Consider the following 11,980-nt stretch of genomic DNA (forward strand, 5'->3'; position numbering starts at 1 on the left):
GTGTACTCTTTGGTTGGTGGTTTAGTCCCTGGGAGCTCTAAGAGGTCTGGTTGGTTGATATTGTTGCTCTTCCTATGGGGTTGCAAACCTTTTCAGATCCTTCAGTCCTTCCTCTAACTCCTCCATTGGGGTCCCTGTGCTCATTCCCATGGGTTAGCTGTGAGCATCTGTATCTGTGTTTTGTCAGGCTCTAGCAGAACTTCTCAAGAGACAGCTATATCATCACAATTCCTGTCAGCAAATCCCTTCTTGGGATCAGCAATAGTGGCTGTGTTTGGTGGCTGCATATGGGATGAATCCCCAGGTGGGGCAGTCTCTGGATGGCCTTTCCTTCAGTCTCTACTACATTATTTGTCCCTGTATTTCCTGAAGACAGGAGCAATTCTGGACTAAAGTTTTTGAGAACCATATGAAGAGGTTAGGCATAGCACCCATTCCTCAACCAGGTACTATGCTTAACCTCTTTATACGGTCTCTAAAGGCGCTCTCTCTCTCTCTCTCTCTCTCTCTGTCTGTCTTTCTCTCTCTCTCTCAAAATAACCTTCGTTGGTTATTTCACCTAATGTCATCCCTGTTGGTTCCTGGGAGCCTCTTTTGTTTCTTGGTGTCTGGGACTTTTTGTTGGCTACTCCTGTTCCCTGTTCCCTGTTCCCCAACCCCCATTGCTATAACATCTCTTTTCAATTTCCTGACACTGTACATCTCCCCCATCTCCTTTCATACTGGATCCAGCCCCACTTTTCCTCCTCCTCCTTTCTTCCTTCCAAGTCCTTCCCACTCTCTACCTTCTTAAGTGCTTTAACCTCCTTTTTAGCCCACTACCCACCACAGATAGTGGGAAAATAAAGGATTTGGGATGGGGGGAGTGGACCTGTTTATAAAAGTTCTTTGGAGCCATTTCTATCTGTGTTGTCTGGAAATCAGCAGTTCAGGTCACAGGTTAGCAGGCAGCTCAATCCACTCATAAACACTTCACAGTTACACCAGAAGTCCAGTTTGGTAGAATCAAGTTAGAATACATCAGTAACAGGACCGAGCGGATATAGCCATGCCTCAGCCTTGGCTTCAGTCAGCTAAGAGGGACCAGCAGGAAGAGCAGGAGAAGTTCTTGGCTGTGCTCCTCTCAGCAAAGCGTAGCACACTGAAGATTCGAAACAAAAAAACATTGCACAGCTAGCTGGCTCTATAAAAGCTCAGCCTCTGTCACTGTCCATCAAGTTCTGTTTATACCCTCCAAACATCGTGTGTCCTCCACATGTCTTGCCTCAGCACATGTGTCTGTCTTAGCTGACATCATTCTGCCAATCAGCCCAAGTCCTTGGAAGTGGCAAGAACTAGAAGATTTTGGTGTGCTCTGTGGAGTCCCTACAAATGCAGCTCAACTATGTAATGTAAGGCAGACCAATACATGCATGCTGTTAGCAAAGAATCCTTCATCACGTGTCCTTTCACGTGCTTGATTTAGCAGAACATCCTCTCTCCTGTGTCTGTGGCAGTGAAACATTCCTTCATGTGTTTACCTTAGCCTTTCACACCTGTGTCTACTTTAACAAAACATTCCTTCACATGTTTGCCCCAGCAAAATTCCATCCAACCAACTTTCTAAAGAGCCCTTAATCTCCACTTCAGGGACCAGAAAGTGTAATGGAATGTACCTGTCATAAAAGCAGAAAGGGAGAGGGGACCACATAGCGAATGGAGGAAGGCACTGGGAAATGCCAAATAGGATGACATAACAAAATTTACTGTATTGATTCCCAACGTAAATATTTTAAAAAGAACAAGGGGAAATGTGGTTTTGTGTTCCTGTAATTTTATCATTGGGGAGGCTCTGGAAGGGAATTTTTTACTTCAAGGCCAGCTTGGGCTACGTGGAAGATCTATGTTAAAAACGAGTCCCTTTCCTCTGCAGTGTTCCTTGCTCTATGGGTAGAAGCTTTAAGCATTCAAGGAGGAACAAGAAACTTTGGTTTGTTTTTTGCAGGATACTGGTGTAAACCTCTACATCTTGAAGAAGCTATAAAAAATTCTTCCATTCTAGAAAAGGTGTGGGACTAAATCTTGGGCCAAGATGTATAGGTGCAGTTAGAGCAGAATCCATGACAGGGTCCCATTTTGAAGGCCTCAACCTCATCATGTGTCTAATTAATCAACATAGCAGAGAGGTCTGTCCTTAATTCCATTACCAAGGGCACAGGTGACCATCACTAGTGTGATTCCCAGTTCTCGGACTGGAGACTAAATGCAGAGATGTAAAAGGACTGGCTCCAAGTTTCCCAGCCAGTGAATGGAAAACCAGAATTTTGTGCCCAGATAATCTGTTGGAAGAATCCTCCTAATCTTGTACAGTCCTACAGGGGTCGGAGAGTGAGCATATTGAAACAACTGTTGCAAAGCAGAAGAGTGGGCTCTTCAGATTCTGATGGAAATGCCTACAGGAGTACGTGATTTTAGAAAAGAGTGTCATATAATTAAAATCACACTTAACAGAGTTGTTGAACTGGAACAGAAGATGTCCACTGGATTAAGAAAATAATCTGTGCATTTCCACTAGAATCATGAAGATTGAAACCAGAATCCATTGGCTTCAGGGATACAGAAATGAGTGTAGAGTTAAGAATATGCATCAGTGAAAAAAAAATCTTCACCTTCCCATAAGTGTTTGAGTACAAAGGGAATTGGTGCATCGGGTAGTAATGTTATAAAGTTGAGAAAGTATATGTGTGTGCATGTACTACATATGTGTGCATGTATGTGTGTGCTTGTTGAAGTACATTCATGCATATGTGTATATATGCCTATCTTGCACCAAAGGTTGATGCCGGACATCTTGTTGATCACTCTCCACCTTTTTTTGAGGTAGCCTCTCTGACTGTATCTGGAGTTCACTCCTTCAGCCTTGCTTGCTACCCAGTGAGCCTCAGGCATCTGCCCAATCGTGCTTCCTAAAAATTGGGAAAACAGAAATGTGTTATACTTTATGCCTCACTTTTTCTTCTATTTTTTGAAGATACGATCTAGTTGTTTTATTTTTAACTGTGTGTGTGTGTGTGTGTGTATGTGTGTTGAGGTATATACATGTGACTGCAGATGACTGTGGAGGCCAGAGGTGCTAGCTTCTCAGGATCTGGAATTGCAGGCACTGTGACTTGCCCAACTAGATCCAGGTCCTCTGTGAGAGCAGTACATGTTTTTCATCACTGAGCATCTCTCCAGGTCTTTGGTGCCTGGCTTTGAACACAGATGCTGGCAATCTAAACATAGAGCCACATACTTGTGCAGCAAACAGTTTACAATCATCTGAGCTCCAGGGGTGTGTTATACGGATAAGGTAGTGTATTTATTAGACATGATGAAGACTCTCATAGGATGAGAACACTTCTTCATTATTAGAAAGCAAAACAAATAAAGAAGATGGCCTAAGGAAGCTTGTCAATGTATCTCCGATGTGCATTCTGGAAGTTTTCTGAAAGTACAACCTTCGTTGTCTTATTTATTAGTTGCTTATGGTACTTTAACAGATACACAACTTTCTTCTTTCTAGTGTACTCCTTTTGTGGGTTAAAGCATGCTGTATTTACAAACGCATTATTATTCTCACATTCTGACTGTAGATTTCTTTTGTGACAGTGCCAGCTAGGAAAAAGTTGCTTCCTGTTTGTGGATGTGTGTTGATACACATGTGTCAGAAGATAGCTGTTTGGCGATGCTGCAAGAAGCAACAGCTGTCACTCTAATGTAAAACCTGTAGCAGACACAGCTCAATCAGCCCTTCTTAGCTTGACAGCCTGAAGAACTAGGTTGAAACTCAAACCAGCGAGTGTTTCTGGCTTCCTCCTGACATCTCTAGATCTATTACATGGTCTAATGGAAAGTGAGGAGCCTGTGAGTGCCTGAGTCTGTATCCACACATCTCAAGTAGTAGAAGCTTGCAGACAGCAAATGTGTGGAGAGAATATACTTAATAATGCATACATTTCTCTAAATTACCGTCAACAGCTTACCATGTGTGGTGTGTGAATGCTGGCGGGATCAAGAAGACATTGTCAGGTGGGTGTGACTTCCCTAATATTGGAACTGGGTTCTTCCAGTCACTTGGAAGAGTAGCAAGCACTTCTAACCTCTCACCATCTCTCTAGAGTTTCCCTACTGAAAGCCATTGAATCATCCTATCTTTCCTTCAATTTCTGCATCCCTGCATGTGTGAGTGAGATTGTCTTCCCAGGCCCATTTCCATATACCTTATGTTAGATTTCTGCCATCATTACTGATAAATCTGTAATAGATATCCTTTATGTTTTTGTGTTGCATTTGTGGTTTGTGTGTATGCATGCCATGGTTGTATATGGCGAGGCCAGAGGATAGCATACAGGAGCTGGTTCTTTCCTACCATGTGCAGCCTGGGGATAGCCCCAGAATGTTAGACTTGGGGGTAAGCACCTTTGCTTACTAAGCTACTTTTGCAACTCTCATGTGTTAGTCTTTGGCTTATGTTGTTTTTAATTCTAAGCAAATGATTCACATTTGTTTATACCTATATGTCAAATACTAATACCTACTAGAAAAGTGAGGGTTTCATTTGGAAATTGAATTGTCATTTGGAACTGAGGGTTGGCAGTCCTACTGGGTCAATGAAAGAACTTGGCCATGTTCACTGGCCATACTTGGCCTCATTTTTGCCATGTGTTTGCCAGATGCAGAAGCCGGTTCATTGCCAGAGGGCACAGAATCATGGAGGAAAGGCTTGAAACTTGTACTGTTGAACACACTGTATATCTTTTCCTCTGATATTTTGGCAAGAAAAGTTTTCTTGTAGGTGTCAGGATAGTAATGGGAAAAAGGGTCTTCCCTTTGACCTCTTTCGGGCACAGAAGGAGTGAGAGTGTGTAAATGTGTGTGTATTCATGTCTATGAGTATGTATTTGTATGTGCACATGTGAAGGCCAGAGTTCACCTCAACTTTCCTTTCTTTTTTCTCCAACTTCTGTTTTCAAGATGAAGTCTCACTGAACTTAGAGTTCATCAACTCACTTAGGTTGACTGGCCAGAAGCTGCCACAGATCTGCCTGTCTCCATCCCCCCTTCTCCTCAGTTCTGGAATTATAGGACTGCTGCTGTAGCTGAGTTTTATGTATGTGTTAGAGACCTGAATTCAGGTTCTCCGGCTTGTACAGAAGGCACTTTACCAACTGAGCCATCTCCACAGCCCCACAGAATTTTACAGAATTCTTTAAGCACACTGGAGAACATGGCTGCAAACAAAGGAAGATTAAAAATGTGATCTCTACTGTGAAAAACAGTTTGGAGTGTGAACAGATGAACCAACGAGTTAGATAACACACACAGTCTTTGTTAAGGGCTTCTGAATGTCACAGGAAAGTTATTACTCAAGATGGAGAACCATAGAAGTGTCCGAATTTATTTCAAGATAGACTCATATGCAAAGGGTTCCAAAATTTTTGACAAATCAATCACACAGTTAAGGGTCATATATTTATAGCTGATTCAAGCCCCAAGATAAATAGAGATGTCAAAATCTTGAGCATATTGGATATTTACACATGAATAAGCAAGATGGCCGACATTGTTTTCAAGTAGACTTTTTATTTTTTTTTAGCATTTGCATGTTTTTGGTTCAGCTTGTAATTTCCATATAACATTTTTTTCATGTTTACATTAGCATGTAATTAGCATATATATAATTCCATGGTGGGTTATATAAATGCCTATGCTCCCCAAGAGGAAAAATGTCTGTGGGTTTTTATTTCCTTTACTAAAATATTTCTAAACTATGTTGGTATTGGGGGAATAATTGTGTTTTTCTTTTTAATTAGAATTAATAGTTTAAGTGATAAAGCAGCCTATGAAGTTCGACTTCTAAATTAAAGAACTTCATGTTTCAGGAAAGGTATTTAGTTTTAGAATTTGTGGGGGTAGACTTGAAATATTAATGTTAATTTCTCCTTTACAACATTTGGTACTTTAAGTAGTGTAGTTACTCTTTAGCTAGTGAGTCTTATATTTGAGAAAAAATATTTTAATGAAGTTTACCAATTTTATTTTTTAATGTGTGTATATGAGAGAGTGTGTGTATTGAATAAAAAAGAGAAATACCATTTCCCATGGATACTCCATCTTTTACCTAATAGGATGAAGATAAGAAATGAAGGTTTGTGTGCGTCTGTAGGAACATGTGCGTGTGTGTGTGTGTGTGTGTGTGTGTGTGTGTATTAATTCAAAGACTTTTCAAACACATACACCACATGGTCTTTGCATTTCATTTTTGGATATTTCATTTCAGTGGATCATTAATGCTATAAATTAATACTGGTATAAGGAATACACACTTTTTCAGTGTTTACACCACTAAACAGGGTGGGCTGGCATGGTGCTACTTGCCTTTAATCCCAGTACTCAGGAAGCAGAAGCATTGGCAAAGGCAAACAGATGTCTGTGAATTTGAAACCAGCCTTGTCTAAGCAGTGAATGTAGGTCAGCTGGGGCTACAATAAGATATTGTCGCATACTACAATAACAACAAAATAATGAACAGATTAAGAACATTTACAATGCGAACACAAAACATCTTTAATACTGTTGTAGGATGCAGAACAGAACTAACTCCTGCTGCTTCATAATGGAGCTGTTTGTAGTGCATGGGAATGGTTGCCAAACCAAGTAGTAGTAACACCTGAACAGCCTTGAAAAAAGGGTAGCTCTCATCAGGACTTCTGTAGCACTGTGTACTATTTTTTATGATTTGCAATTTTATCATAGTGGGGCTTTGTGTTCATACCACTTTCTTCATATCTCTGTATATGTAATTGAATGTCTACCTAGAAAATCCTAGTTATAAGTGCATCATGCAGAAAGTGACTTGGGCACCTTGAGAATCCAATATTTAGAATCTTACACTGGAGTTGCCTAGACAGAATTGTATTTGCCTTTCTTGCCATTGTATTGTGATGTAATTGACATAGAGATAACTTATCAATTAACTTTCCCATCCCTGATGTGGTATTTATTGTAGCAGACTATTGGAAGTGTTCAATAAATGTTAGTTGAACAATGAAAGCATTGACTGAGAAAGTGTACTGTGGTGGGGGTGGTGTCTCTTGCTTCATCTTCAGGTGTGTATGTGCATTTGCGTGAGCTCAGGCAATTTGAAGTAAGGACAGGAACTCACAGATGTTGTCCGGGAACTTGTATAGTGCCAGTGAGAAGAACTCTGAAGTGACAATGCAAATTGTTAGTTTTAATTTTGATGTTAGCTCTGAGGAGTTGTGTTTAACTGTGAAAATCATTTATCAATCTTGAGCCTCTACCTTTTTCAAGTTCCAAATTAATTAATCTATACCATATAATCATTAGTCTCCAGAGCAGTGGTTCTCAATGTATAGGTCTCAACCCCTTTGGCAAATGTCTATGTCCAAAAGTATTTGCATGGGGATTCACAACAGTAGCAAAATTATAGTTATGAAGTAGCAATGAAAATAATTTTATGATTGGGGTCACCACAACATGGGGAACTTAAAGGTTTGGAGCATTAGGAGAGTTGAGAAACACCAATCTAGAGTAATATTTTCTCCTTTACTCTAGAAGCTTTTGATACCGTCCACAGTTCTATAATGTCTGCCTAATGTAGGAAGGTTAGATTTCAATTATTTCACAATGTTTTCAATTTTTTTTCTACAAATTTTGCTGTGTACGGCTGCTAACTTGGGCTGGATGAACCAAACCAGCCTGTGTTGCTTGAAGAATAGATAGGATAGGTACAATCTACACTCTAGAATGAATGTGTTTTTGCTTGTGGCTGAGAAGTTCTTATAAAAGGTTTTAAGGGTGGGAAACATGGCTCAGATATAATCATATGTGCTGCTCTTTCAAAGGATCTGATTTAGGTTCCCAGCAACCATCTCAAGTGACTCACAATTACCTGTAACTCCAGCTGCAGGAAGTCTGATGTCTTCTTTTGGACTCTGTGGATAATACTCACTACAAGCATGTGCACATACACACAAACACATGCATGCATGTATAGACTTAAATAAACTCCCTCCTAAAGGGGGATATTTAGAGTCTAGAGAGGTGGCCTAGTGGTTCAAAGCACTTGATGCTCTTCCAAAGGACCTAGGTTCATTTCCCAGTACTCACATGGCAGCTCATAACTATCTGAACCCTTTTTCTGGCTTTCAGAGGCTCTAAGTATGCATGTGTTGCACAGATATATCTGCAGGCAAAACACCCATACACATAAAAATGTAAAACAAACAGATTAGCTAGACAAAGCCTGAGGAGCCTTAAATGTGGACCTTTGGGGAGCATTCCAAATATAAGCTAGGATAAAGGTTGAGAAAGAAGACCTAAGCAGAGGAGACCACCCCTTCTTTCCTCTATGAAACTTTACAGAAATACTTTTAATGGTTCTCTAAAGCACCTTGGTACAGGCTACAGAGGCCATAAGGGGACCATTAGGAAATGCCATCTCTGTGCGTGTATGATATGGCTGTTAGGATGGTGGTTTTGTGGGAGTGGGTGTATCTCTGACTCTTTTGTCTGCTTTTGAGACTCTTCCTTCTGTTGGGTTGCCTCATGCAGCCTCTATATGATTGTTTGTTGTCTCCTGAAAGCCTGCTCCTCTTTGAAGGAAAGTCAAGAGGGAGTGGATGTGGGGGAGGGGAGGTGGGGTGGGAGATGGGAGGAGTAGCAGCAGTGGTTGAGATATGTTGTATGAGAGAAGAACCTATTTTCTTTTTTTTTTTAATAAATATTTTTTATTCGATATATTTTTTATTTACATTTCAAATGATTTCCCCTTTTCTAACCCACTCCCCGAAAGTCCCGCAAGCCCCCTTCTCTCCCCCTGTCCTCCCACCCACCCCTTCCCACTTCCCTGTTCTGGTTTTGCCGAATACTGCTTCACTGAGTCTTTCCAGAACAGGGGGCCACTCTTCCTTTCTTCTTGTACCTCATTTGATGTGTGGATTATGTTTTGGGTATTCCAGTTTTCTAGGTTAATATCCACTTATTAGTGAGTGCATACCATGATTCACCTTTTGAGTCAGGGTTACCTCACTTAGTATGATGTTCTCTAGCTCCATTCATTTGCCTAAAAATTTCATGAATTCATTGTTTCTAATGGCTGAATAGTACTCCATTGTGTAGATATACCACATTTTTTGCATCTACTCTTCTGTTAAGGGATACCTGGGTTCTTTACAGCATCTGGCAATTATAAATAGGGCTGCTATGAACATAGTAGAGCATGTATCCTTATTACATGGTGGGGAATCCTCTGGGTATATGCCCAGGAGTGGTATAGCAGGATCTTCTGGAAGTGAGGTGCCCAGTTTTCGGAGGAACCGCCAGACTGATTTCCAGAGTGGTTGTACCAATTTGCAACCCCACCAGCAGTGGAGGAGTGCTCCTCTTTCTCCACACCCTCTCCAACACCTGCTGTCTCCTGAATTTTTAATCTTAGCCATTCTGACTGGTGTAAGGTGAAATCTCAGGGTTGTTTTGATTTGCATTTCCCTAATGACTAATGAAGTTGAGCATTTTTTAAGATGCTTCTCGGCCATCCGAAGTTCTTCAATTGAGAATTCTTTGTTTAACTCTGTACCCCATTTTTTTTAATAGGGTTGTTTGGTTTTCTGGAGTCTAACTTCTTGAGTTCTTTATATATATTGGATATTAGCCCTCAATCTGATGTAGGATTGGTGTGGGGGAGGGGAGGTGGGGTGGGAGATGGGAGGAGTAGCAGCAGTGGTTGAGATATGTTGTATGAGAGAAGAACCTATTTTCAAAAAAAAAAAAAAAAAAGGAAGAAAAGAAAGAAAACTTACTCCCATCACTCTCTGCCCTCAAGTGGGTTCATGTCTCAGAGTCAGCCCAGATGTGTTGTTAGACTGAGAGAGGATCAAATGAGGATATATGGAAGACCTGCACATACTCTATATAGAGTCTCTGTAGCAAAAGCATCGGGAATCTGAGGCAGAGTCTTCAGGGTGCCACTCTCAAACTGAAGCCTTCTTACCATTCTTAAGAACTCAGGTGAGGAGGATAGTCAGCTGAAGGGGATAAACAGAAGCAGTTTTCCTGTTCCTCTGCAGAGAGGACCATTGCAGCCGCCATCTAAGCATGTGTCATGAAGGCACAGCCCACTCTCCAAGGCAGGATAAGCTGTGTCTTATTCCAACTGCAGCTGCCCACCCAGGATGGGCAGTGACGGGAACAGATGCTTCACTCTTCATCACAGTGCTGCCTACGCTTCCTCTTGAGATGGTGCCAGAAGCACATCAAGAGGCAGGAGCAGGGAGAGTATGGCCTCTAACCAAAAGCACTCCCTGCCATTGACTTCAGGTTTACTACTCTCCTTGCACCTGAATTAGAAGAAGCAAGCTCACAGTTTTCACTTCCTTTTATATGTTTACCACCATGTGAGAATGAAGAGCTTTGAGCAATGTGAAGTCAATTATGTGATGGGAAAAAAACAATAAAAAAATACTTCTTGCACATCTGTGTTATAATGAGGACATTTCAAATCAACCACACTAGTCTGGCTTCCTGTTTGTTTATAACTTACATATGTATAGTGTTCTCATTTATAATGTATGTATTTGTAACATTTTATGATACACACTGCTCACTGCACCCCCTCTTCTCTCCTTACAGAAAAGTAACATCAAACTCATTATGTTTGTATTTCAGGTGTAACGAGGAAGCCTGGTCTGGGCTGCAGCAGGTAGCTGAGGAAAAAAGGAAGAAAGAGCAACCCGGAGCTCAGAGCTTCCTCCCATGCTCAGGAATTGCCACCAGTACCATTACATTGGCCTCTTCTTGTATGCCTCTGGAAACCACATGTGTCCTCTGTTTGTAATGGTTTGGCTAATGTTGCTAGATCCTCTTGGACATTGTTTTTAGAACTTAAAGAAACATTGCTTTAAAGGTTTATCAGGATGTATTTAAAATAAAACCATCCTCTTCTCATTTGGTATGCAATTGATTCTTCCAGTTTCCTCAGTCAAAACTCATTGATCAAATTTACTCTTTGAGAAATACAGACATGTATATAGCATATTGGGGATATTCTCACCCTCCCTCACACTCTCTTATCACCCTTCCAGCCCTGACACCCTCAATCCTCATGTCTTTCACACACTCATGTCTTTGTTTTATGAACCAGTGATTTTTAACCAGGGCCATCTGTGTTACTATGGCTTTATCTACTGGAACTGGTTGGCTCAAAATAGACTGTGACTTTCCCTTCTCCCAAATCCACCATAGCTACCAGTTCAACCCCTCCATCCCCTTCCCAATCCATGACTGACTGTTAGAAAGCTCAGTCTTATACAGGCCCAGTACAGGTACCCATAGCTACTATGAGATCATACCCTGAAGATATGTAGCCATTTTCCTTGTCTTCCATTTCTGCTTCTACTGTGTTCCCTGAGCCCTAGATGGGGTAGTATGAATGACCTGACAACCTGAACAGGTGGAAGTATATGTGTTCACTTAGATAAAACAAAGACAATAACCAATAGGAAATATATTATAAGTACTGCACATGCTATAGAAAATGTAGAGAATAAGAAAACTCAAACAGTGCTGTATAAATTCAAGATCATTGCTCTATGTCAATGTCAGTAGCGTATCACTTCCAAAGGATATATATCACTTTTGAAATTAGAAATGAACCACTCTTGGTTGTTGTACAGAGCATTTGTCCAGACAGCCTATAAAAATGTAAAAAAAAAAAAAAAATCAGAGTATAAAGAATATAAAGTGAATGTACTTTGTAAGACAATTGCAAACCTCTTATGGAATCAGTACATAACAAGACAATAGAGACAAGTCTCATCTCTGTCTACTCATTCAGCTTTAACATTGTAGGGGTGGCTTGTAGTTTTGACTTAGAACCCTTAAAGAGCTGGCAAGTATGCTTTGCTATGTTATCAGATCCAGCTATGGAAAATTAGCA

General features: G+C 40.7%; 1 long non-coding RNA gene across 2 annotated transcripts in view; it reads left to right on the forward strand.

Annotated features, from left to right (window-relative positions):
• LOC127665154 (uncharacterized) overlaps nt 1–11,688 on the forward strand; it is a 191,761-nt gene extending 180,073 nt beyond the window's left edge. For both annotated transcript variants that reach the window (XR_007973324.1, XR_007973323.1), the window contains one exon: nt 10,711–11,688. This is a non-coding gene — a long non-coding RNA (uncharacterized LOC127665154). The remainder of the gene's footprint in view (nt 1–10,710) is intronic.
• Nucleotides 11,689–11,980: the final 292 nt, after the last annotated feature.

Source organism: Apodemus sylvaticus, chromosome 14, assembly GCF_947179515.1.
Source record: "Apodemus sylvaticus chromosome 14, mApoSyl1.1, whole genome shotgun sequence".
NCBI lineage: Eukaryota > Metazoa > Chordata > Mammalia > Rodentia > Muridae > Apodemus > Apodemus sylvaticus.